This window comes from Tyto alba, unplaced genomic scaffold (assembly GCF_018691265.1).
Source record: "Tyto alba isolate M040663 unplaced genomic scaffold, T.alba_DEE_v4.0 Super-Scaffold_39, whole genome shotgun sequence".
Taxonomy (NCBI): Eukaryota; Metazoa; Chordata; class Aves; order Strigiformes; family Tytonidae; genus Tyto; species Tyto alba.
In genome coordinates, this window is record NW_024881314.1 from 12,556,650 (window position 1) to 12,581,129 (window position 24,480).

The 24,480-nt window shown below is 43.4% G+C and overlaps 1 protein-coding gene across 3 annotated transcripts in view; it reads left to right on the plus strand.

The window, feature by feature from the left end:
- The window catches only part of SHISA6 (shisa family member 6), a 259,546-nt gene that overhangs the window by 67,626 nt on the left and 167,440 nt on the right, over positions 1–24,480 (plus strand). The gene's annotated exons all lie outside the window — the stretch shown is intronic.

Genomic DNA, 24,480 nt, shown 5'->3' on the forward strand with positions numbered 1-24,480 from the left:
GAAATTGGAATGATAAGTTTCACAGTTTACAACATCACTTTGTTGTCCCAGACCTGCTTTTACAGACCTGTGCTTCTCTAGTCATTTAGTTCCTTTTCTGTTCCTCATCTGGAGTAATTCTTAATATTATTCTAAAGTCAGTTTTGTTTAATAGTGCCATGACTTTGCTACAGGTCTAGTGTCCATGCTCCAAGAGGTGCATAGTAGAACAACTTAGTGAAGGCTTTCCTACTGCAGTTGTTTTGCAGTCAAAAGGATAATAAAATTCTCTTTGCCTAAGCACAAAATCTGTGACTTTTAGTGTGTTGGGCCCTTAATCTAGCCTTAGCTGAAATAACAGAAGCTGAACTGTTATCTGCTCTTGTGTAAGGCCTGCTGCTGTTGCATATTGTTCTTCTGGTTCAGAGATACCAGATGTAGATGTTTTCAGCTTTTTTTTTTGTTCTATCAGCTGCAGTTTCATCCAAGCAGGGCTGCTTTACTCTTCCAGGACAGGGCAAATCATGTAAGTTGCGAACCTCCTTTCATTTAGATTGTCTCATAGTGACTAATGCTGGTAGACATTTGTCAGTGAGCCACTAATCTTCCATTCGTGAGGCTGCAAGGTCACTTTAGAGGTCTATAGTGAAGCTAGATGATCCCTACCCTCTCTGGCTTAAAGTTAGGCTTGTATTTTCAGCTAGGCACCAAAATCCTTCTCTACTCCGAGGAGAGAGCCCGTGCATTTCATTGATCCTGACGCCACAGGCTGAGGTCACCAGCAGGACCAGGATGACTGTTGTCTTGCTTCTGTTCTTCATTGTGTGCCAGGATGCACCGTGGACCGCTGGCAGCCTCGGGATTGTAGGAGGCACAGTGCTCACAAGTGTAAGGCCTCTGCTTTCACAGATTGGCATAGCAGATGCTGGATGAAGCGCTCAGAAGTTTGCACAGCTAAGCTCGGGTCCTAGAAACCAGAAGCCTTCCTTTTTTCTCTGGAGAAGGAGAAGTTTCTCTCTGGCATGTACATGAAAGGTCTTGCTTTAGCCAGCAGATATTTCTAACTGTTGAGCTACTCTTTGTGCACTCAGGGAGAGACAGAACTCGGCCATTTCCTGCCTGGCAGAATGACATTGCTGTGATTGAGTTTAGGTTATGAAATTAAGGTGTAGCATACCTTTTTTATAGGTGAGGGAAGTCTGTGCAGTGCAAAATTTGCTACTGTTCGCCATGACCAAAAAGTGCAGGGTTTCCAAGGAGCAGGGAAGAGATACAGGGAGCAACTGCACTACATTGTCCTTTGTAACCGCTTTGAGGTTGAAATGAATTTATAGTCCCCTGTGGCAGGAATTGCTTCTGCTGCCATGGCAGTGGGTAGGCAGTTGCGGCAAAACTCTACAGTCCTCTCAGGAAGAGAAGGAATGGGCAGTTTTCATCTGTTGTTTTCCTGAAGATGAAGATGGCTTGCTACCTGGAGCTTCTCAGGAGGTGGTAGGGCCAGCAGGTTCTCAAAAAAACCTTAAGAGAAGAGCAGATTATGTTGGGAAGTGAGAGAGGACTATGGACTGAAGGATGAGTAGAGTATTTTCTCCTTGTTTGGACTTTCCAGAGCAAGCCTTGCACTCTTCCTCCTGCCTCTCTTTTAGAGCACCAGCAAGTGCCCTGAAAATTATCATTTTTGGGGAAAAATACACTCATAGCCCTGATCAGAGACACTGGACAGGAGAGGAGGGCTTGCACTGAGTCCCCAGGCAGCTGTGCCAGAAAGCACCCCTTTTAGAAGTCTGAGCCCCTTCCTACTGCTCAGCTCCTGGCTGTTGCTAGGACAGCTGTTTCCTTTCTGACAACATCTCCATTTCTCCTCAGAACTGGAGTAAACCCATTCTGTAATCCACATGCTTCAGGTAGTGGCTTTAAAATTCCCCAGGGTCCTGAAATACCTCATGCAGCAGCCATCATGCTCCTGAAAACAGGCCTGTAGCAACGTGCCCTTATTTCTTTCTATAAAGATGGTCATGATTTCTCTAAAGGTTTTCCTGGGTGACGGCATCATTTCCATGCGGTGCCTTGAGGCTGCTGCTGGTCTTCTCATGGGGTAAAGCTGACAGAACCCAGGCCTGTGGCAGTTTCTGAGACTGGTGGCTAGATTGAACTTGTGATTTTCTGTCTGACAGATGAAAAGCAAGAAGCACCTCTTTTTCACTGACTTCCCTTCTCAATTAGTAGCTGCAGAACAGAGAGCAGTGTTTCAGCTGGAGGCAAACGATGAGACAATGCCCACAGCAGGAAGATGCACAGAGCAGGAAGCCTTCGAGCAGGAACAGATCTCTTCATGACAGTTTTTCTGACTCTTGGATAGTCCTACCATCAAGTGAATGAACAGAGAAGCTGGAGTTTTGCCAGTAATTCATATAGCTGACATACAGTTACTGGATGACAGCCTAGTTCTTCAACTAAAGAGCTCATTCCAAGCCCACTTTCTGTCAATGACTGGTATTTTTTAATTGATTTCAATGGCATTGGCTTGGATCTGCTGCAGAAAATAAACTTATGTATGCCAATGCAGACCATACCATACTGCTGTTGCACACCTGCCCCTTGAGAAAATGGTGGGTTTGCTTTCCCAATGTGCATTTTGCCCTCTGAACAAGGAATGAATTAAAGACACATTAGACTCCCTCCTCTCCCACCTCCCTTTTTTTTTTATTTTTTTTTTAATGTAACAGATGTTTCTGGAAGAAAAGTGCTTATAATGTGAAAAAAGAGGCTGAAAAAGTGAACTGGCCAGACTGAAAATTGATCCCTGACTCGAGGAGTCTAACCGGATTTTGCTAGTGGGAGTTTGTTCAAATTCTGTGATCAATGCATGAGACAGATTGAGCTCGGGGGCTTGCCTTCCCAGCTATGATAAGAAAAATGTTGGTGCAGACAGCGAGATGCAGATCTACTGAGTAAAAACCCTCATCCTACACAATCATATTTCTGAGCAGATCAGCTCTTTATGTGGGGCCATATCTGTGCACACAACTCACAGATTTCTCTTTGGAAACATAGTCCTTCAAAATTTTATTAAGGTACTATACTCTTATCTGTTCTTTTTATGTCATCACCCTGCCTCAATTGTTTAAAATATAACACAATTTTTATTCCAAAGTATATGTTACTGTTATTAATTTAAGATATGCTCAGATACCAAGAGCGTACAGTCTATAAAAGGCATGTCCTCATATTCATTTTAAACCAGGAAACTAAAAATAGAGCCAGTTCAAATATAGGTGATGAGAATAACCTGAGGTTCATATTAGGTATAATATGAATAAAGACTTTAAAAGTGCCTGGCAAAGTGTATGTGCTTAGGCAGAGATGCAGATGAAAGTTCGTAAAGTAGATTTGGGACAGAAAAGGCAGTTTGGTGAGTACTATGCATCTTCTCTGTATGGCAACTGAAAGGCACTGAATTAAAAATGCTGAATTCAGAACAGAGAGCAAGAAATGTTTTTTTACTCAATGTGAGTATTGGCCTATGGATCTCACTGCCACAAGGTGCTGTTGAGATCAAGAGTGTGTAGGACACAAAACACAGATCATGATATTTTTGCGTTTAGTGAGACAGGCAAAGTTACTGTAAGTGTTAAAAGAAGAGTGAGGGAAGTAATATGAACATTCAGGTCTGAGGCTTAAGTGCCTCAAACTATTGGGACTGGAGGAAACCTCCTTGAGTTCATGCTGTCCCATAAGTGTCCCGGGCAGGGGTTCATCTTGTAAAACAGTTAATACTGTGTACCCGCCGAGTACCAAAAATACCCTCAATTCATTCCAGTTCGGTATGACCTGAGTGAAAAATAGGACACTCCAACTAAGGGGAGAGAGAACTGAGCAACAACTGCGTGGGAAGAGGTTGGGTCACAACAGAAGAGTCAACTCAGTGTGGCATGTTTGTAGATGGCACAAGGTGGGGTGTCACAGTTGACCCCCACTGCTTCATTGTGACCTCTGGAGTCTGGCAAGGGGACACAGCTTTGATCCTGTGCTTGGTGACACCTCAGCCTTTCTTCTCGGGGTTCCTCAGACTGCTTGCAGCTCAAGGTCCTGGCTGAGGCTCCCCCAGCCTGGGGGGTGTCCAGCTTTGTCCTGTTCCCCAGATGAGGCAGGAGCTTTGCCCTCCTGAGTGCTTCTAGATGCTGCATGGAAACTGAGCACAAGAAAAGCACAGCTCCTGTGTGATTGTTGAGCCGGTCCCAGTCTAAGCTCCTGGTGGGTCATTGACAGCCTCTGTGGCTTGGCAGGGAGATGTTTCACTTCCTGCAGGCTTCAAATCGCCAAGAGCTGCAGCTGTGTCTAGGCAAGTATAGGGCTGGCACGAGTCAGCAGGCAAATTAGTCTAAGCAGTGCAGAGGAAAGATGAGCAGGAGAAGATAAATGTGTGACCCACCTTCCAGTGCCGCGCAAGAATGCAGCCCAAAGGGACACGTGCATTTGAACTCATAAAGCCACAGCACTTTGTCTTGCATCACCCACGCTGTTTATCTCTCTCTCTCAAATGTTGAAGCCCTGTGTAGGCTCTGATCCCTTTCTGCTGCAAATGAAATATCTTACTGGGGGCATGGTACCCACAGTGTGCCAGGCTGCTTCCTTCCCATCCCTGCCCTCCAAAACAAAAACAGAGAGTGAAACAGGTCCTGTCAGCAACTTGGCAGTTTCCATCCCCATGTCTTGTGGTACATCCTGACACAGACTCTGCTGCATAAACACACACATATCCCAGCGACTCCATATCTCACTGATGCTGAAGCATCCTTCCCTGGCTCATCAGGGCAACGCCCAATGCCAGGTATCATCAGATCTGACTTGTCTTTCGGTGAGTCACAGGAAGAGGTTGTCCAAAACGATCATGATCCATGTTCCAGTGGCTTTTCCTGCCTCTGGTGAAGTCTCTGGGCTCCCCTGCAGCCTCCCTCATGTGCAGTGCAGACAGATGTATGGTGACACTTTGTGTATTCCATTCACAGAACTGCATGTTGAAGTAAGTGCACTGCATCGAGACCTTACTTTCCTATTTCCCTGACATTCCTTCAGTTTTAAAACAAGCTTTCTGGAAGATCTTGAGCTTCAGGTCTTATTTCTCAAGATCCCTAAAGTGGCTGGCAGTCCTTTGAAATTCTTCACGTGCAAGCAGCAGGGACACAGAGCCTGACAGCCTGTGAGGGACGCAGAAGTCACAGGTAGCACATGGCAGGAAGCCTCTGGGACAGCACGTCCATGGCCTCCATCACACATCTCCCTCCAGCCTGCCACAGAGGAGAGCTCTGCCTCCCGTCGTCAGGGGCATTGTACACTGCCATGATCATGCTCATTGCAGAGCTTTCACCCCTTAGATGTGAATAAGGATTTGTGTAGAGCAAGATAGCTGCTGTTGGATTTTTCTAAACAAGCCTTTCAGAGCTGCTGGCTTCTTTTTCATATGCAGATAAGATGGAAATACCTTGAAATATTTAGGCAGAACTGCACAAGAGACACTGAACTGGGGATGGCAATCATAACAGAGTGAATTTTTACTATTTTCAAAGCGTTTTCCTGCACCAATATTTCCCAAGAAAGCCATCTTAATTTTGAAGTTGGAGAAGGAGAGACAGGAACAGGACTGGAACATGAATCAAACATGACGTATAGATCAGAAATGTAGTTTGATGGAAATAAGCTGGAGACTGACTGGGAGGAGATACAGTGACCAAATCTATCTTGGACTGCAGCAATAGTTGTGACCACTGTACACAGCTGAGGTGACTTTCAGAGGATACCAGAAAGGGGGTCAGATCTGTGGCATCCTCAGGATGACCCAGACAGCATGGATGAGACAGTCAGAAATGGGACCCTGACAGTCTGTCCTTGCACCAAAACAACAGGCTCTGGATTATCCTCATGACTTGATGGTTTCTGGGTTCTGCCTTGGTCACTTGCTCATACGTAATGGAGTAAGCATCTTTTCTTCAAGAGGATATCAGGGTACCCATGTAGAGGTGTTGCTCAGGCTTTAGGACTGTCTCATCCAGAAAGCCATCTGTTCCAAGTTCTTTAGGATCTGGGAACAGTACTGGTAAAGCTGAGATTTTGCAATAGTGACCTTTTTTATTATGGATTCTACACCAAATCTTGAGCAGCATTTGCGAGGAAATTAGAAAGCATAAACAGGGTTAACTTAACCTCTTCATGTTCCCTTTTATCATCCTGCAGCATGGGGACTGGATGCATCTTGAGAGACAATTCCCAACAGAAGCCCCATGTTTGCACAAATGCCAGCTCAGACATACTTAGCAGCAGAAATTTAGCAGTGTCAGTATCTTCTTCAGAGTTTGCAACGAAACTGGGTCCTTTTGATGAAGCCGTGACTTAAGGTCCCTTTTAGTCCATCAGCTGGAGTGAGAACAGGACTACCTGCCAGGTTGCATTGCTGCCTAGGAGAGAAGTCCACATCTGTGGTTACATGTTTGCTCACACGGATTTGCCCAGGCATATATGAGTTACAGCAGATATTCCTCTTTTTTTTTTTTTTTTTTTTTTTCTGAAACAGGCAGCAAAGACAAAGCAGAGTCAGTATGGCATCTCCATCTGACTTTACTACTCCGTCTTCATTGGTGCTGTGTAGGGAGAAAGAAGCCCTGCTGTGGAACACATCCCAAATCATGTCCAGAGCAGGCCAGAGGAGCTTCATCTTAACTATGTCTGATTTCTCCACTGGCTACCAGGGTGATTGACTCAGCAAGAGACCTCTCTAACAAGTCCAACTTAAGGATCCCCACTTTCTGATGAGTGCATAGTCCTTGTGTGGATCAGATACCCTGTGACAGAAGCCTCCAGCCCTCAGGGTGGATATGGACCATCCACCAGGGAACAGAAAGAAGGCACAAAAAAATTGTGCGTTTGAGCTATTATCTAGTCCTCTCTACATAAGAAATCACCCACAGGACATGCAGGAGTCACTGAGCAGCTTCTCTTTGTCTGCTCTGTTCCAGGAAGATTAATTCATTCTGTAGTAGACACTGCAAAGAGGGTTTTCTGGGGAGGGGTTGTCCTGCTGGGCAAGGGTTTAGCTTGTTTAGCCCAGAAAAGGAAGACTGGGAGACATGAGATCATCCTGCATCACAGTGGTGTCTTAATAACTAAGAGGGAAAATACGCATAAACTAAAGGACAATACCATCACAAAGACAAGGTGAAGACTGGTCGTGGGTAGATATATCAGAGAGGTTTTAAAGGTCAGATCTGGAAAGTTCTCCACAGTCTCCCAGTTAGTGTATTGGTGTGTACTGGGACAAGTACACGAGCTCTGTAGCGTGGAGCTTGGTCAGTTCTCAGAGGAATACTCTGTCCCAGCATTCGTGATACAAGGTTTGGAGGATGGTTTCCTTTTTCTCACTTGGGAGCACTGTGAGGAGGTTAGGAGCCCAGCAGGGACAGAGCTTCTGTAATAACCCTGTGCCAGAAGCCCGGAGTGCCTGATGGGGAGCAGAATAAAGGACAATTTCCCAGAGAAGGGTGGATTATTTGAGTCTTTGTAGTTCTGTTCTGAAATGACAAATAATATCCCTCAAGAAAGAGCTGCTGTACATCTGAGTACATCAGCTTCCAGCTGCTCAGACTTTCACTAGAGCTGTGTCTATTCACAGCCTTGTTCTGCAGGAATTGAATGCATCAGAAATAAAGCAGATCAGGCTATTACATTCCTCTCTTGTATGCCCACTGTTTTTCTTGCAAAGATAGGTCCCATGCCTCAGATGTCAAGCCTCCAGACCTCTCCAAAGAGGGGAGAAAATTCAGTCCAGTGAGCAGGAGGGGGCAGCCCTCCAGCTCATACCCAGTACTACTCCCTAAGCCCATGCCACACTGCAGCCCGCCCTGCTTCCTCGGGTGACTGCATGTGGTACAAGGCTCACAACAGCTTTGGAGGCTCACACATTGGTCGTGTAGGTGGGATTCATTTCGTTTTATAGCATCCAGTAATGGGGCTTTTAGTCTAAGCTGGTCACATAGGCTTTCCACGGTCAAGGGTGAGAGGTGGGCATCTTTGAAGCAGTTAAGCTCAGCCTAAGACAAGTGAGTCCATAAGAGCCTAGATGACCAACCACAGTATGTGTACAGACTTTACAGCTAAAGCCAGGGGATCTGGGTGTAGTTTAAAATTACGTCCACTAAAACTACATCTGGGAGAGGCCTTTTTCCGTGCCCATTCTCTTCTCAATGCATCTTCCCTCATGCCAGCACAAGGACGGGTGTGACCACACAACGAGCCAGATTGAAGAATTTAAGTTGGATAAAACCAAACCCGGACTGCTTTTAACCTAAATCAGTTCACTGTGTGTCCTCATGGATTCTGTGCTGGCTTGAGGCTTGAGGTCAGGCATGGCAGGGAGCAAGCTGCAACGGGCAGGGAAGGAGTGATGTGTCTGTTTCAGCAGCATTGCTCCTCAAAACAGGCATGAAACTCCAGCATGAACTAAATCCCACTCTGTAGAGTCACAACACAGTGCATCACAGTTAAAAAGCATGGCATTATAGAAAGACTACCCCAGATTTGTAGCTGTCGTCACATTTTGAGATTTGTGTTATGAAGTACAAGAGCTCCAGCTAGCACAAGCTGTATTTATCTTGCCTGTATTGATCCTTGCTTTGCCACAGTAATTTCTTGTCTTTAAGGATTCTCGGGTATTTTAATGTACGTCCTCACTGATAGACAAAAAAAAAAAAAAAAGACTGCAAAAATCACTGGTTGCTGTGTACAAACAGGAGAATTCATGTTGGGGAGCCAGAAGGCTAGAGCCAAGCAGAGAACGGGGCTTAGGAGGGTACTGGTGCCAGAGCACTCAGAGGCTGAGATTTCTTTACCTGCTTATGTCAACATGAGACACGCACAAAAAGGTGGCTTTCTTCAAAACCACCCTCACTCTCTTTCTGGTGCAAAGGGGGAGGACTAAAACACTGCAGTCCAGCAGTTTGTCCTATAAACAGGGTTCACAAAGCCATACTCCCAATAGGCTCCATGGCAGCAGAGGCTTTGGGGTTTCCTGATTATCATCCTTTTACTCTAGCATACTTTTTCCTTAAGAAAGATGACAGTGTGAATGTGGCTGGAAGCAGATTCATCTGAATTGTAAGGACTTTAACATGTCTGTACTTCTACACCCCCCACACACCTGAAGCCAGCTACTGGTATCATGCCGGGGCTGCATGCAGATTTACAAACCTGCTGCTAAATTAGTCTCACCACCCAGTGTGAGGAAAGTTCAGAAGAAACCCAGGCTTCTGCTTGCATATCTATAACACAGAGCTGAGCCCTTTGATGGGCTCCTCTGATGTCCAGGAGATGTGAATGTTCAAGACGTCAACACCAAAAAAAGGTTGGAGAAAACAACAGAAAATGTGTCCCATCATCACCACTGAGAGCGATGATTTTTCCCTGGCAAAGGCTGACGTGACAACAAATCATAACTGTCACTTTCTGAATTGGATGAGACCAGTACAGACATTTATCCTACCATGAATAGCCCTGGCCAGGTAGTAAAAAGGGCAAACAGGCTCCAGCTTTGTAGATGGGGGGGAGGCCCATTTTATAGGCTCCTGCCACTGTTGTGCTGCTCTGAAGCATGGGAGTGTAAGCAAAGACAAATATCAAGAGAAACTGGACAAGACTATGAGCTGCAGGCTTTGTCTTAGTTGGAAATACTTTTTTTTTTTTTTCTTTTGTCACCAGGGAAACAGAAGCAGAAATGACAAATGCTTTCAATTTGTCAACATTTTCCACAGATATTTTTGGTCTTCTGGTAAAAAAACAAAGCATACATATTTCTTTGTTTAAAACTACCGGATTGCCTTCCCAAATTGAATGTGGAAACGCTATCAGAGGGCTGAAGGCACAGATGGGGTTCCTTCGATGTCCCTTGCCACCCTGGACCCCAGTCTTCTCTCAGCTGCTTGGCTGGCCCCCAGTCCATGAGTTTTCATCACGTCTCCTTGGGCAGAGCCACCAACGTGTGTCACAGCAGCCTTTGCCTCCTTGAGGTGTCATCTGGCAGAGCACTGTGACCCAGAAAGAGAACATGAAACACCTGAGCTGCTATTCAAATATCCACTGAAGACAAACTAATTTAAAACAATTTTGTTTCCAGTGGAATTTTATTTTATAATAAGGAGTCTTATTTCTGGCTAGGAAACAGGTGCCTTTGTGGAGAAAAAGATTTGGTGAAAGAATATGTTTTTCTATATATTTTTAAGAGGAAAAATACAGACTTGCCTTCCTGTAAAGCTCTCTCAGTACAATCTTTGATTTGTGCAGTTAATCTGGAAGAAATCATGGGAAGTGAATTGAAGAGCTATGACCTGCTAGGACTTTGCTTAGCTAAGAGCCATGTCTCTGGAGATTAAGTTTAGCTGGACTGATAAATCCTGCTGAGATTTCTATGCCAGTGTTTCATGGAGAGCAAAGCTATTTGATTATCCTGTTGCTATTTGTCAAATGCAAAGACCATGTAAAAAAATAATTTTCAGCCTTCAGAATTACTATACTTTCCCTCTGCTTTTGGTGTCTGAGGAGAAAATAGCCCTGTGAAGCAGCTTGATTTCTTCAGAGCTATTAACAAATCTTTAAGGGTCCCAGGGTGACATAACAGGTCCAGTCTGACTCATTCCATTTAAGAGTGTCTCCTTCCAGCCAGAAATAGCTCTGTGTGCAGTCATAAAAAAATGTGAATCAATTAATGTATTTTATTAACTAGAAATGCAGATAAATCCCCTCAATCAGGTGAATGCAAATTACTAGCTCCTGTTCCTTCTCCCTCCCTGTTCTCTTTGTATCTGGCTTCTTTAATAGATCTTTTTGGATGTTGACTCCAGGTTCACGTGGCTAATTTTGCAGCTGAGTCTCAGACATTCTGGGTTCAAGAAAGATATGTCAAGAAGCTACTGGATCACACTCTAGGAGATCATTAGCTTGCTGGGAGAATAAGGAATTTAAAATTTATCTTGGCCAGGGAGCACCAAGTTAAATAGGAGCGTAGGCTGGACTGGGAGAATGAGGCAGAGGTAATGACTTCACATTGAGTATGTGGGTGTACAGTACATGGGGAACTCAATGAAAATGCATCCTATGCACATACGTTAGTGATATTTATATTAAAGAACATGGCACACTGCTCCTGGCTTAACTGTGACTGCAGCCTCCTCCCTTGCCACGACCCGATCAGTCAGATCCCAGCACGTATTTTGCAGGAATTGAAGGAAGAAGAGACTTTCCCCTCCTTCTCCACCTCGGCCAGCGCACGGTGTTGCTGCAGCGTGTGCCGGGGCGTGCCGGGGTGGCCCCACCGCCGTGCCCCATCCCGTTGCGCCGCGGCGGCCGCCAGCCATCGCCCGCTCCGGAGCGGCTCCCGTCCCACCGGCCCGCAGCCCACGGCTCGGGTCCTGCCAGCCTCAAGCTTGAGGATGTGGGGGAATGCACTGCCACATTTCGGCTGGATCTTTTCGGTTGAATGTGCACCTTCTAATACTGGCCTGAACACATCACAGTTAGGATCCGTATTTCCATTGCCGCCTCTTATGTGGTAGTCAGACTTCGTCAGCGAGCGTTAGCAAGGGCGTTTTAACATCAGTTCTTTTCAGTAAGCTGGGCACCAATGACTGGCCATATACACAGATAAGGCTTAGTCCAAAAACCTGATTGCTGCTATTTTTAAAGGGGAAAAAAAAAATACCTTCTCTAAATAATCTCTACATGAAAATAGGTACATGAGTCAGAATGCACATTGAGAAGCAGGAAGGAGAGGCTTTAAATAATAGGATTCATTCAGCTAAAGCATCTAATCACCCCTGGAAGTGAAAGATTAGTTAAAACAAAAGAGTTATTATCTAGGAAAGTAAAAAGGGAATTTGAATTTGTTCATTTCCTCACACAGTGTGTACAGGGAGTCTGCATTTCATTATGCTCTAACCTGAAGGGCTTCAATAGCCCCCGCGGTGGAAAAAGAACTGCAACAATTTATGAATGCCTGCAAAAATATCTCCCTGCACCATTGCTTCACTTTAACCTGCTTTCCAGGAGAGTGGCTCAAGAGGGAGCAGCAGAGGAAGCTCTATCCAAGATTGTATCTGGGAGGATCTGGAAAAAAATAGTGCAATCCACAAAGAGTGGCTCAGTGTAACAATTTTAAATCAAATGCAAACAGAAGCCACTTCATTGTGAACACAGTGGGTTGAAATGGAACTTCTAGTCCGAAAAATATTTAGGAAAGTTTTATTTTACTCCTTAAAAAAAAAAAAAAATCCAAACCTGTTGCGCAATAAAAAGAAATAATATTCAAGGAAATTGATTTTTAATTAAAACCAAAACCTCAAACCTGATTATTACTAACAATTTGAGATGCTTTAATAGCTTGGAGTTTTGCTCCAATCTTTTCCTTGAAACTTGAGATTTAGTCTGGTACATTTTTAAATGACAAATACAAATTACTTGAACTTTCAGACTTCATTTATTATCTGCCCATGCTAAAGATGTTACTGTAGCCTCTGATCTATGCTGACACTCTGGAAAAATCAGCTTTTTTTTTCTTTTCTCAAGCATGTGAAATTTGAGGCCAATGTGATGCTGCACAACTGAGAGGTAGGAGGAAGAAAGCAAGAGAAAGAAAGCTGATACTACTAACAATTTATATACAATGCTGGCATCTAATTTCCCTGTGCTTCAGTGTCTGGAAATTTCATATAGCTATTCAAAAGCTGGTTTGATTGCCCCCTTTACAGGAAGGGAGACAGAAGTAATGATTAATGAGAAGTAATGGAGAAGAAAGGATATTTACACACATTTGTGCAGCTCAGTGGTAGGGCTGGGACTGGAAGCCTGCTTGACTTTCATGTGCTGATATTGGGTAAATCCAAACAACACAGGTATTGTAGAATAGAGGCAGACACCAATTGATATATCAAACTGCTAGTACAATGCATGTGCAACATCCTTACCTTTGATTTCATCATTTAGTTTGCCAAAGCAAGAGCTCCAGCAAGCTGCATCCAGTTTTACTTAGGAGCCCTAGGACTATATTCAGAGAAAGATATTGTTCATTGTTGTTGTTGTTATTGTTGCTGTTATTTTTATAATCATCATCATTATTATAATTATCAAGATTATTATCATTATTATCAAAAAGTTAAGGAGACTGTCTCTTCTAGTTAGGGCAGGTGGCGAGACGTTAGTTGAGAAAGTGGCATTTGGTTTGACAAGACTCTGTTCCTTGGGGAAAGAAACAATTAATAGTCATACTTGTATTTAGTCAGTAGATCTGGATAACATCCACTTAATGTGTCAACAGAGTTAGCTAATAAGTATTCTACACCTCCGCCAACTCCGTTGAAAATCCATTGAGAACAGCAAGGTACAGGAAGCAGTCACATGTAGTACCAATATTTGAGAACGGGATGAACAGTTGTCCTGAATGTGGTTGTCTGGTAACTCTGATTTAATCTTCAATACATGCTTCATTATTACAAGCAGGAATTATAAACAAGAGTGGGCATGAAACCAGAAATAACAGTAAAAATTGTGGAAATCTTATGTTTGTAAAGAAGGTACAGAATATCCTTAGAGGACAAAGGAAAGTCTTCAAAAATGAATTGCACTCATCAGATACATGTTCTGCTGATAAAATGCTAGGCCGGTGGCACAAGGATGTGTAGATGCAGGTTTTTCTCTCCCTTAGGTTGAAGAGTAGCCATAAAAACCCATCAGTCCTTTGCAGCTCCACCCACATCAAACTATGTGGGATCAGAATCAGACCCACTCTGTCTTGATTTCAGTTGAATGTTTCTGAATATTCCAGTCTTGTGAAATCCTTCACACAATTAATTCAAATTGCCTTGGAGACAACTGCTGACTGGGCAAGAGCAAAAACTGGGCAAAAGACTGCAATCAACAGATAATGATACACTGCAGCATTTCAGCTAACAGAAGGAGCTGTAAAAGAGTGCAAAAAAAGGCCATTATTTGTTCCTGTCTCTTCTCACTCTCCTATTAACCATCCTGTGGAGAGCAGGCCATGTATTAATTACATCCACACCAAAAGCTGGGTGCAAAAATTTGACTTTGACCTCACGCCTGTGATAAAGACTCAACGAGAGTCTTTTCTCATCATGCTTTGGAGAATCCTGTCAAATCTTGGTTTATCTTTCCTTGAGGAGATTTCGCCGGTGGCTGCGTAAGGTCCTTTGCCAGGGAAAGAGAGAGGCAGGTCCTGCCACAGGTAGTGCTGTGGGCAGAGCTTACCCTTTCAGCAATTGGCCTCACAACTGTAGGACTCTGAGGGTGCCTCAAACATTTGATTCAGATGCTAAAGCTGCTAAACTGCTTCTGCCTTCGTGCCCTCTAGTGCCTGCCACTGGTGGCACCAGGGTCAAATGTGGATTTGGTAGTGCTGGTACAGAGAAGGCTGCAACTTTGATACTTTGCCAAGTGCCTTCAACTTAGTAAGTGCACCAGTTCCCAGGAGCCTGAGCAGGGTTCAGGAACTGTCAGTTTTTGTGGTCTCCATGCACAGGCAGAGAACTAGCTTGTCGTGTGGGCAGGAGCTGGATTGCAATACCTGCTCTCTGTCAGCAGGACTTCTGCAGATGCCACCAACGAAACCATGCTCACTCCTGTGCAGCAAGGGGAAATTTAGTGGAAATCGCACCCAAGACAAGTCTACAAAGCTGTCATCTGATCCCAAGTGAGACAATCTAGGACATTCCCAGTGGCAGAATTGAAGAGATGGAGGCTGGGAGAGGACCACATAAGAAAATATCCCACGTGTCTTGCCCAAAGAGGATGGTAGAAAACCACTGGTCAGCAGTGCTGATTGATAGGAATCTGAGACCCCTCTTCATCTTACATGTTTTTGCAAAGGAAATGTCAGTAGTGCTCAGGCCATTTGTCTTCCATCTATTCGATCCCTGCTCAGAAATACTCCCGTTTTGTGGAGAAGGCATCCAGCTCTTTTGTGACCACAGAACAAGCCCTATGGATCACGGGGTAAAAAAAAGGTCAAACACCACTAATACAATTACAGAGCTGGAAGAACAGCATCAGCTTACAGATTGTAGTTAGCCTCTCATTAGTAAGGTTGAGTGATGACTGTATATAGGACTAGGGCTCATTTTACAATAAATGTCATATTTACATAGCATATAGGCTGATATAGGCAAACGTTAACTGGGAAATACGTTAAATTGGGAAAGAAAAATTTGGGTTGAAAAGCAGGAAAATACAGGATTGCTGATGCATGTTGTAGGCTAATGTGTTGTGGAAGCATTTAGAAAGATTTCTGTTATTTGGATTGTAGTGGTATCTCTGTCAGTCAGGGTGTTTAAATCCTCTAGACACCACTGGAATTACTAACTTTTAAGCTAAATTGATACCAGCTATATTATTGGGGCTGCCCTGTTTTAATAGAGGGCAAAGGAACTGTGTAGTACTGATGTTGTAACTTTGGGATTTGCTTTCAAGAATAAATATTGTGTGAGTGCAAAATCCCTTTTATGAAATATCACTTGTTGCAGGTGAACAAAGGTGATCCATCCTGGGTGAGGCCATGGACTGTTATCCCAATACTCTTTTCAACGTCTTGAATCTACTGTCTCAGATCAGCAAATTTCTGTACATATAAATCATCTGAGGTCATCCATTAAACCAGTTAGAAAAGCTCCCAACAAAATTACCAGAGATTGAGCAGATATTCTAGCTAATAAAGCCTATTGGAGCTGCTATAGTAGTTATAGAATGTTCCAACAGCAGCTTCACCTTATTATGGAGTTGATTTATTACCAGTTTCAGCAGACCAAAGGGACTAAATAAGCATCATTCGGATGGGATTGCCAGAGTATCACAGTGACTAGCCGGATGAGTGATGAGTCTGAGCTGAGGACCTGTAGCAGCAACCACACATGACGCACCAGCTCCAGCTGGAATTATATATCTAGTCCTCCTCCATGGGGCTTTGGCTAATTGGCACAAATGAGAGCTAAAGATGACATTAACACTTCCACGAGATGGATAACAAAGACATTCCACTTCATAGATTTCTCAGCTCAATGTCACTTAGCTACGTGACTACCTACAAAGCTGTACGGATGAAAATCAAACCTGAGCCAGACAGGAGTTGCAGTACTCTGCATTAGGTTTACAGCAAAACATGCATAACCTGGCAGTAGCCATGTGTTTAGTGAAAACTGTGAGCAAGCTCAGCAGTCATATGTGGTTGGGTGTGTGGGTGGTAGCAGGACCTTGTGGCCGGGCAGTGGTGTGGAGGAGGAAGGGCAGCTGTGCACAGAGCAGTGTCCTCTGGGTGAGATGGGCATACAAAGGTGTCCTTTGGGTGAGATGGGCATCCAAAGGTGACCTCTAGGTGAGATGGGCATCCAAAGGTGTCCTTTGGGTGAGATGGGCATACAAAGGTGTCCTTTGGGTGAGATGGGCATACAAAGGTGTCCTTTGGGTGAGATGGGCATCCAGAGGTGTCCTTTGGGTGAGATGGGCATCCAAAGGTCTTCCAACCCTTTCTGTGAGCAGTGCCACAAGGAAAGAAAACCTGTTCCCTTGCACCTTGTATTCAAAAATGACAGAACAAAAGCAAACCCTTACCCATACCCATTTACCTGTCTGTGTACGCTCTGGTGTCTGCCACATAAGTCCAGCAACAGTGCTCAGAAGTTCAGCCCCCCAGAGACAGCTTTGGAAGATGTAGGTGTGAAATTCCACCTTTCTACCTCTTCGGTACACCATGTGTGAAACCCATGAATGGCATGCACTGCACCTTTATTTTGGATTGACAGTTGCACAACTTAAGGTACACACAAAAGAGAACAGAGCACTGTTAAAGTAATCAGCATGTCCCTGGAGTTGGTCATGGCCTTGCAGGTGGTGTCGGAGAGTCTTCTCCCTTATCTGGGCTTAAAGGCAATAAATATTTTTGCTTTTAAAGCACTCAAATTATTAAGACATTAGGTAGATGAAAGTGCAAAGAGCATATGACTGCATTTTCAGAGCACTACTGAAAGTTTCACTAGGTGCTTTTTAATTATTCAGGAGCTGTCAAAATTTGACTTCAATTGAATTTTATGTCTAAATTAACATTTCTGCTAATATCGTCATTCAAAATGAGCAATAAGATGACAGACAGGGTAGTCTGGAAGCCAAGATGCTTGAAGGGCACTTCTGGGTCAGGATAGGGAAACCCAGACACATGCTTTCCCTTCTACCTGGAGAAAATGCTGAAACTGGGCTATATAATTAGGCATCCCATTTGATGCAAGTGACCATCTTCACTGACAATTTAAATAAAGGTGGGAAGCAGTGAAGGAGCAGCAGTCTAAATGACTTTCTCCTCTTGTTATTGATTTTTTTTTCTGTTCTTTCATGATGCCATCAGCATGGACAGTCATTATTACTACTAAGTTTTCTCAAAAAGAAAAGACTTGCCGGATTGAAATCTCACTCCTGGCAAATGCAATTACTGACTAAAAAATCCTAGAGAAGCCTGGAGCATGTGAATATGGGGGGTCTGTCTACATCTGAGGACTTCACTGGTGGATCTTATTTTCATGACTGATCTCACACAAAGAACAGGACCCAGTCCATTTTCACACTTCTTTTCCATACTTTGAAGATGGGGAAACCTTCACACCACTTTTCTTGTACAACAGGACACTCACCTTCATAAGTCAAAGCAATCCTGTTTGAGGTCTTCATGCTCCCCTAATATCCAGTGTGGTGGAGATAGTTTGCTGCAGGAGGCCAGCAAGACTTGTGCTTGGGCAGGCTGAGCATGAGAAGGGGCAATGAAATGAAGCAGGTAATGCTTGGAAGCAACTATTGTGTTTTAAATGCAAAGAAGAGGTATCAGCAAGCTTTAGCTGAGGTAGTGATAAGGGGAGCTAGATGGGTCTAGCAAGTTCTAGTGCTAGTGCTAGCTAGTGCTAGTTCTGGGGACCTAGATGAATGGTAGGCTGACAATGGTCAGTTTAGGAACTCAGATGTGACTGGTTCCTAAAACCAAAACCTGAACCTAGAATTTCCATAAAGTGACCTAGATATGCTCCTTGTCACCAGTCAGGTACTCTTTGTGGTTAGGGTGTATCTTCAGGGTATATCTAGTTTTGGGCCCCTCCCTACAAGAAAGACATTGAGGTGCTGGGGTGTGTCCAGAGAAGGGCAATGGAGTTGGAGAGGGGTCTAGAGCACAAGTCTTACAAGGAGTTGATGAGGGAACTGGGATTGGTTAGCCTGGAGAAAAGGAGGCTGAGGGGAGACCTTATTGATCTCTACAAGGAGGCTGTAGCAAGATGGGGGTCGGTCTCTTCTCCCAGGTACAAAGTGACAGGACAAGAAGAAAAAGCCTCAAGTTGTGCCAGGGGAAGTTTAGATTGGATATTGGGAAAAATATCTTCTCTGAAAGGGTTGACAAGTCTTGGAACAAGCTTCCCAGGGAAGTGGTTGAGTCACCACCCCTGGAGGTATCTAAAAGATGAGTAGACGTGGCAACTGGGGGGCATGTTTTAGTGGTGGACTTGGCAGTGCTAAGTTTATGGTTGGACTTGGTGATCTTAAGGGTCTTTACTGACCTAAATGATTCTATGGCTCTATGATTCTCAGCTTTTAGAAGCAGCCATCATCAGACACTTGAAGTTTATGTTATGAAACCAGGCAAAGGTGCACAGTGGCTTGAGCATAAATTTTTTTTTCAACAGAAAATCACTGCATTAAAAGGACATCAAGGTCATAATTCCAAGTGAGGGTGACAGAACTGAGATAACTTTAGGTTGGGCTCATTTATATGTACATATTCTGATTGAGGTTTTACATGATTGCACACACAGGTCTCATCCTGGGCACAAGACAGATGCTATTTTTGATTGGGTACCTGCTCAGTATTTCATTAAGATCTCCATGTACTTGTGGTGTCAGGCATGCTTTCCCATATGCTGTCCAAGGTCTGCACTGAACACAGAAGTATCAGTTTCCTCGTGGTCTTTTCTATGATGCTCAGAGTACATTAATTCTCTCATAATATTTTTTACTTTCTTTGACACCATTTTTAGGACAAGAAGTGCTATTTTTATTACAACCAGGTAGCTATGCTCAGATTAAAGCCAAAGTTGTCAGTATAGCAAATTTACTAATGACAAATTACAGACTTTCATTCTTAATATTCCTATGTCTCTTTTATCAACTAAGATCCCTATACCAACTCCTTTCTTCATGCTGTCAAATATTCCAGTTCATGCACAAAATTCTGCTTGTAGCATTTTATGGCATTTCTTGTGTTCAGAGTTGCATCCTCATTTCCTTCAGCTGTAGGTATGGAAGCTCCTGGAATTTCAGATCTGCTTGGAGTCTATGCATATAACACTCTACCACTCTTCATTGAATAAGATGGAGGGTCCTTCTCAAAATTTATATGACATTTTCAAGAGAAGGCTGTGGCATGGAGCAAATGCAGAGGAGAAAGTTTTACGGAGGCCTGATTTTGGCATCTTGACGTGGTAACTTGATTGCAACTTTACTGGGGTTCTTTGATTTGGATTCATAGTGCAATTTGAAGACAATAAACAAACTGAAAAATATATAATCCTCCCTGTGGGATGTTATTGGTCCTGCTATGTCAGTTGGCAGTTATGGGACCTTTAGATTCACAGCATATCTCCTAGGAATTAGGCTTAGAGTACTGGGCCCCACAACACACTGTCATCATCTGTAGGGACTTGGCACTACAACTAGGCAGGCAGATCTACCCAGATCTTATATTCAGCAAGCAGCTATATTAAAATTTGGGAATATAAGGTTCAGTTCTGGATTTCTGTATTGCTCTGTGGAGATCTGAATATTTACCTCTTTATGTCAATCTCTGTTTTCCTCCTGGTATGTCTCCAGTTGCTCTCCCCACTGCTCCTCTCCTTAGACACCTTTGGCTTTGCTTAAATCTGCTACTTCCCACTTCTCCTTCTATTGTCAGCATTGTCCTTTTTTTGGTTTAGTACACAGGTACTTCTTGTAATCCCATCCCACAATGGATAGGAATGTTCATCCTAATGAGTTTTATCCTTCTTACCTTCTCATCTTAAATTTCTTTCTTGCCTCTGTTTGTCTTAGTTCTGTTTTTCCTACCGTGTCTTTTGTGCCATTAACATCCAACTTCTGCTCCCAGCCCTTCCTTTCCATCCCTTCCTCTCCTTTTCCTCTTACTCTTAGTTCTGTCCTTTTAATTTGTGTCTGACCCCTCCTAGGTACCTTTTCTCTCTTCTCTTGTGAGAATTCGATTTTTCAATCTTTGCCTGTTTGTTGCAAGAAAGGCAGTTACTGGACATGGGGAGCCCAGGACAGACAGGCCCTTCACTTGCAGATGTGGTGCCTGGTGACACAGACTTGGGAGCCAACATCCTTCTCAGTGTCTGCATCCCTGGAACAGAGCACGCTCAGGCCCTGTGAAGGATACTGGAAGTGACAGCCTGGTCAGCACGGAGGAGCTTGAGGGAGACAGAGCATCCTTAGGACAGGTGTAGGGAATCCCTGCAGCCTTAGGGAATCTAGTTTATTGACAGATTTTAAGGAATTTTATTGAGCAAGTTTGAACTGCAAGTTTTAGATGTTCATAACTTTTGCAGTTTGGGATAAGACTAAAAAGTGGCAGTAAATGAGTCACCTTGCCAACATGAGTGCCCTATCAGACCTGAAAACCCTGCTTCAAAACAAATAAGTAAAGTTATTAAAACACGGGCAAATCCTTTCCTTGATATTTCTTACTTGGAAAAGGATAAACCTTTCTTTTTTTCTGAACATTAAAAAAAGAAAATGGAAAAATCAACCTTGAGAGATACATCTAGCATGGAAGGTTTCAGCCTAATTAATTCAATTTTTCAAGTCATTATCACCTAGAAACAGGTTTTCACAATAGAAGATGCTGGACAAACTTATATTTAGGTGTTGGTATTTAAACTGACCATAATGATTACTGAAATCTTCTCTTCAAGAATTCCCACCCAGCACATGGAGAAGCATGGGGATATATGCAACGTTTTCTCACAAGTATTTTCTGCCATGGGTTGAATTCTGCACTGCAGTATTGCTCAGTCCATTAGAATATTTGCTGTAAATGTCACTGGAATTCTGTTTTTCCAGATCTAGCTAATATATATGTAAACATTTACTAGTTGCATAGATTTCTTGCAAATAACAGGGATTTGTGAAGCACTTTGCAAATGTAACTTGGTAGTACTGGTGAACTTTGTAGACTCTATCTAGGTCTAGATGGTTCATTCTCTTGGGGTCACAGTAATTCAAAAACAGTTAAAACCATGACTTGAAAACCACAGCGTGAAAACTGAAACAAAAAAATTAATGTGAACACCGGTCAAATGTGGGCTGGAAGGAGAACCTGAAAGTTATTGGTGACCTTCAGACACTGGGACCCAAGACCAGAACAGGGTTCTAGGAGACAAGGATGTGAAGCCCAAAAAACAAAATAAGACCTGTGGTAAAGATTGGCTAATTTATCAGAAGTGGTAAATAGAGTTTGGCCATAGCAGCGTTCTGTGTGCAGGTCAAGAAGGCATCTCCCTGCTGCTGTGTGCTTGCAGGGTGAAGGCCTGGTGGGGAAGGAAGGCAGGATTGACTGGGTGAATGTATTGGCAGATCCATGTCTTGGCTACACCTGACAGCAGCATTTGGTTTTGTGTGGTCACTGTTGTCTGTGGCTTGAGTAGTATACCTGGCTATGGCTGTCTTTATCCCCCATTTGTGATCTTATTTGATAATTTTCTTAAGGTTGGCAGAGGCAAGCTAACTAAACTTGAATTCTTGTCTAACCGATGATCAAAATGCTGTCCTTGGAACCAGTTCTACTCTGAAGGTTTGCATACTTGAGATACTGCTCAAGTAATCTGAATCATGATCTCATCAGAGACAAAAAGATGCTGAAGACAGTTCTTAAGCGCTCAGTTTAAACTCCTGTCAGGGAATCTGTCCACTTATAGCTAATACATTCTCCATTTCCAGAGACAACACTCAGTTTGGTCCCAAAGCTACCCTTGGCCCATACTGATTTGGGGTCAACCCAATTTAGCCTTGAGGAAAAACATACTTATGCCAAAATTATAGGATTGCAAAGGAGGTTGCCAGTTCCCACTTAGAAAACATACATTATTCACAAATACACATATGCATGCACACACATGCACACATACACAAAAAAATACAATTTTATGATTAAAAATACAAAGCCATAAAACATGCGGAAGAACACCACTGAAATAAGAACAAGTTCAGAATAAAAAATTCCAATTTTTCATTGAAAATATAATTTGTATAAAAAATGTCTGGCTTTCATCTAAATCCCAATTTTCTGTTGGAGGAAAAAATGCCTATACATAGTATTTCCTGTATCATAAATGATTTGATTTCCCAGGCTACCAGTGAAGCCCTTATAAGATCTTACAAAGCCCCATCATAAGTTGCTAGTTTACCCTGACTCCTCACTTCTTGTTCAGCCAGGGAAGAAAGGGGCTATCAGAAATACCAGCATAGCTCCAGTAAGTTTAACTGCTAGTGGTCTTCAAATAAATGCTATGAATCTTTGATGCTTTGATCTAAAGTCAGTGGAGTTCATTTGAGACAGGAAGAGAAAAGGGAAAAGGGCTGAGGAAAATCTCTACCATGCACCCACGTGTGCATATACACCGCAGCAAGTACTGGATGATGGCCTACTTAATGGAGGAGTCAGGCATAAATGAAGACACATGCCTGCTTTGTGGAGGACGAGTGTTTTCCTGCCAGCAAGGGGTACAGTCCAGATGATTTTATGCCTATTCCCTGCTCAGAGAGCCATCACACTGACCCTTATGCAAGTTTCCCTGTGTAAAACTGATTGAAAATTTGGCCCCTAAAAATAACCTTTTAAAAGAAATCTACAGGTCGTGACTATGCTAGCTTTATCTTTGATGTCTAGTGAGGTTTGTACAGGGAAAGCTACTAGTGATAAATACTCCACAACCAAGTCTGAGGGGACTCCATCCAAGTGCAACATCTTCGCTGCTGCTGCAGCAGCCACATCCCTCCCGTGACAGTGGCACTTGACAGTGGAACACTGTCAGGCTCTTGGTGAGGAGACTATTCCATCTCCAGCCACTCCCATTTTGTCCAATAAAGTTCAAGTGCTAAAGCAAGATTTTGGAAGGTCGAGCCTGAAAAAGGGAGTGCCATGTCCCCACCCTCATACAGTTAACTGCTGCGCCTTACGGATTTCTACTGCAAGGAGAGTGAGAAGTGCCAAGCAAGCTCGAGGGTGCTGTAAGTCACTAGGTAGAGTATTCTGGATCACCCTGATGGTCTCCAGTCTTACAAGAGAATCCCTTTTCAGCTAAAAATCCTAAACAAAATAAGCAGGAGTAAAGCTATGGATGACTGTGACAGATATTCCTACCTGGCTCTTCTTTGTTTCCTGCAGTTCAGCATAGTTCAGCAGCAATCCAGCTCAACAGCCTCTTCAGAAGGGGGAATATCTCAGAAGAGTTCTCATCACTGTTCCCTGTGTGGTGACATCACAGCACACCAACACAGGAGCAGAAAAGTGATTGCCATCACTACAGGTTGCACAGGAGGCATTTTGGAAAGCTGCTCTCAATTCTTAACTTATGAGCTATGCCAGGCTTACTGCCAGTATCAGCAGTGGGGAGCAATGTCAACTGACTTTGGCACTGATAGATATAAATTGCAGCTGAGGATTCACTGATTGGTAATGGAATATGTTATCTGCTGCCATCCTAAAGTTCAGGAGACATTATTCAACAGAAACCAGAAAGCAGGATTACTCAGTACTTAGATAAGGAAGACTTCATTTGTAATTATTGTTATCATTGACTAATGGTACTTTAGGTGGATCTACAGTACCCAAGTAAGATCAGGACTTTGTTGTATTAGTGTTGTATGGCTGCAGGAAAATAAAAAAGTTGCTCCCCAAAGCGTTGACAATTTCAGTGGAGGTGACAAAGAAAATGTTATTATACCCAGTTTAAACATGGTGATGTGAAGCCCTGAGAGTATAAATTGCCAAAAAATTAGGCATGTAGTCTAAGTTCAGACACGCTTCTCAGGATAAGATGAATTGGCCTTTAAAATGCCCGTTTCTCTTCACTACAACCAAAGAATCTGAAATTACTACTTTAGATGGGGCTCCTCGTTGCCAGGGAGGTAATTTGGGGAGAAAAATTCTCCCCAGATGGCTTGTTTAAGCCACCCACTCCTCCATTCCAGACACCAGTATCTGACCCCATCTCCAGGTTACTATCCTCCCATCCAGAACTGTAATGCTAAACCATCCAACTGCCTACTGAGATGGTTAAGAGACAAACTGAACAGAGGATGAACCTCCACAGCCACCAGCTCCTCCCCAGGGCTCCTCTCCCATGGATTATGTGACCTGTTACATTTGGGCATGTT